Here is a 4,018-nt window from a genome sequence, read left to right as displayed (position 1 = left end):
CGTAAATTATGGTAATCCTGATAACTATGTCTAAAAGTTTAGATATCTATCTGCCTATGCTAGTCGGCACGTGAGCACAATGTACAATGGTTTCCAAAGCGGTGCAGCTGATATCATAAACAAGACACCGCAGTGCGCGGCATGAAGCGCGGTTTAATCTACTGCAAATACAGGGCGCTTCGTTTAAATCAAGGCAACGTCAAGAAGAGAGAACGGACCCCTTTGTCGGTTCTAATCTGTACAAATAGTCGTATATCTAGCAGTCGTCGGCCAAACTCACGGTTTATCCGAATTTATCCTAGTAGCAGCTTCTGTGGAAAATATCGTGAGACCTGGGGATTCACTTATTACATCTTTTTTTATATATTTTTCAATTTACGATTAATTCATAAATGTACGTTATAATTTATATCGTAAATTTTATATCTGCTTTTATTTAGCAAAGTACGTTCATATGCGGCATATTTGGACTGCATTATTTTATGATAACAGCTCGGATAACAGTTAGAAAAATTTATTCAAAGGGAAAGAATTTATTCATCAACGTGATATCGCGCTAAAAGTAATTAAATTAATCCTCATGATATTCCATTTTAATATACCTTTAGATGCAAGAATATCTCTTCTGGGAATCTCATTCTCTAGACAGCCATCGTAATAGTACATCATTAAGGAAACGCGATTATGCGCTTCACAAGGAACAGCTTTTAGTAGAAATAAGGTAGCGCACTTTTGGACCGCAGCTTTTACATCGCAGTCGGACGCGACGGGGTGCACACGCGCATACACCGGTATGCTAGAAGAAGGTCCCCGTCTATCCACTGAGAAAGAAAGAGAGAGAAAGAGCTGCGTACATTATCACGCGGTTTCCGCTTTACAAGACTTTCTTTGCGCCGATCGCGGCGCGGCCTCCAATTAACGCTTTCCGCGGCGCTCAAAAGACCAGACGGTAGCGCCTGAAAATGGATTAAAGCGCACGCCGTTTGTTACCGCCTTTTACAACGTTTACAGACCGGGCGACGTATGTACGTTGGCAGTCGCTGACAATTCCCGGCGGCCGCCGTGCTTTATTTGGTCCAGCTATTTCACAATGCCGCGCGATACGATATCAAAGTGCAAAAATTTACGAACGCGACAAAGGAGAAGTACCTACCGGAGCTCTGACGGGGTTTCTCATTTCATATACCTGATACCTGAACGATATGACACGTACATCTCAACAGGACACTTGATACACTGCAAAATTCGTGGGAGAGACATAAAGCATAGTTATTCGAATCCTTTCCGGAACGGAGCCTCGGCGATAGATATCATCGGTGCGCGGAATCGCGAGCGCTACGAGAAAGGCTGGGATATATATCGGATTTAGTTTTTCTTCGCCGGCGAATCGATCAGCTTGAACCCATCTGACCTCGCGAGGACGCAAAGGGTTGAAAGTAGGAGAAGCCGCAGTACGAGGGGGGCGGGGGAGCATGAGGCTGAAAATAAGAAGATATAGATAAAAGAGCTGGGGCTGCACGCTGGCCTAACAAGACTCAGGACTCAGGGGCTATTATCATAATTGTGGGCTGCAGGCAGCGGCTGTGCCCACAAACCAGAATGCCTCTTGTCTCATCTACCTTCGTCCTCGCCTTCTTCTTCTTCTTCTTCTCCTTTTTCCTCATCTTCCTCCGCATTTCTTCCTCCGCGCGCATTTCTTCTTCTTCGCGGCTTTTTACTTAACCTTCGTTCTCTCGCGTTTCGCGCGTCCCTTATACCAGCCTTTTCACATAAGCTAGAGACAAATGAAACGACCTCCATGCTCAACGTCCTTGTTTCACATTTCCATCTAAAATTCTAAATTAAGAAAACGATAAATAATCCACGCGACGCGATTCAATGCGAGACAATGCAGCCACAAAGAAGTCTTTCGCGATGCAAAACAGGTCATTCGGAGCAATGTCTGTTATAATTAGTAAATGCACATCTCTATTGTGGAAAATATTGTAATTGTGGGTAATATTGTCCAGACACGATCGAGATTAAGTTTTTATACAGCAATATTTTTTTTTAAAACGACACGAGTAACTCAAGTAGTGCTAATAATAAGAAATACGATCACTCATTCTGATTAATTACATAGGATGCATTATTTAGGTGAAATTACAGACGGTTGGATGCCTCCCGAACGTTCGTTATTAAATTCAACTATGCAACTATGATGTAGGTCCTTCGACGTGGACCACCCTGGGGTGAAACGCAAACAACTCGTTTCTCCCGCTCTTCAAAAAGAAATCAAGTGGAACGCCTCTTCTTTTTTTATCTCGATATTAGTCATGACAGAATACGAGATATCTTTAAAGAGACGAGCATATTTTCTTTTTAAACAAAATTTTAGTACCTTTTCTTTGTTGCCGTTATAACAAAACATATGACAACCATGAGATACATAATAATGCTTGTTGCTACGCATCAGGGTGTTCTTCAATGTTTTGTATATGTATAACTACGTGTAACATGGAGTTTTACGAAATGTCGTTTAGTTTTTTAATGCATAATGGAGTCCAATTATCTTTTGCTCGCTCCAATTACTCAAGAGCATTCTTTCGGTTATTTAATTTCTGTTACGTAAATTATGAATCTGCATTCAATCTTAAAAAGATCTTATTATATTATATCATAAATCTTAAAAAGCTTTATCAAATGCTAAATTGAAAAATACGAAAAACTCGATATTAACGAATTTAGATTTTATTATTCGAAATTTTTCATTGATGTCCTACTTTATATATCTGGTGATCTTTTCTTGGGAAGTTATTAAATATGATCAAAATGTGCCAATTTTAATTCTAATTAATTTGCATAGAGTAATCTTAAATTATGTTTACTCTCTTATTCTTTCTTTTCTTAAATTTAAAATTAACATTTGACTGAATTCTTTAATAAAAAATTAGTATTACAAAGTACATTATACAATTTCTCTAAATAACCCAGAAAAGTTTATTTATTTTAACTATAAATACAATAGTATCGCGACAAAATGCTTGGTCTCGAATTCTCTCAAATTTTCGAGACTTCTCGTCTCCTTTTCAAACCGGAGACGAGAAGTCAGAAGCGACCGGCAGGTGCGCGATAGAATATCTGTTTTCCTTTAAATTATGCGAAATAAGTAAATATACTTCATCCTCAAATTGTTGCACGGTGTGTCGAAAGAGCATTTTTTTCCCATTTGTTTCCCGTGCACTCTTTCAGCGAGAGCTGCCAGGGGCGTGTATGTTTGTTTAGCCTCGGTGTACCCTGTTATTAGGGACTGCTGCCCGTGCCCCTCGAGAACCGTAGGGCCCACGCCGAGATTTGGCCGCCGTGAGCCCGATCGTGCATCCCCCTTTCCGCCCTCTGTCTCATCGTTCCCCCCATCCTCCTTGCTTCATTTCGTGCGTAAAAGAAGTTCTCGAGAAGAGAGGAACGACGCGACGAGATAAATTCGGAAGGGGTCCCTCGGCTCCTAGCAGATTCTTTGCCTCTAGATCTTGATTTAGATTCTACCACGTTTTAATTTATTACGAGCGATGGCGACGATTATACGGAAACGAGTCTTTGGCTCAGGCGAATACGCCAATTTTTGGCCGATGCGAGTAAAAAGAGAAGAAAACAAACTAAAGGAACAAAGAGTGAAGCTCGTAATAGCGCAATATTAAAGAGGAGATTCAGAATTTTAAGTGCGTTCAGATGCTCACTAAAACAGCAGAGAATTTCTTCGAATTATTTCAGTTCTTCTCCATCTTAATATACGATAAGGCTTTCGGTATCTTGAAATATGATTTTTATAAATATAAATGATTCTAAACTTTAATTTTAAACTTATTTAAATACATAACTTATGATTAGCATATACAATGCTTTCTATGATTACTTAATTTTGTTTTTTTACAGATTAGGATTTTGAAAAACTCGATTTTAAATTTATCTTGCATCTCAGTCAAATTAAATATTTTTTTATGTTTGAAATATATATAGATGTATATAATAGTGTGTGTTT

The sequence above is a fragment of the Temnothorax longispinosus genome, chromosome 5 (assembly GCF_030848805.1).
Source record: "Temnothorax longispinosus isolate EJ_2023e chromosome 5, Tlon_JGU_v1, whole genome shotgun sequence".
Classification (NCBI taxonomy): Eukaryota; Metazoa; Arthropoda; class Insecta; order Hymenoptera; family Formicidae; genus Temnothorax; species Temnothorax longispinosus.
This window is presented reverse-complemented; position numbering follows the sequence as displayed.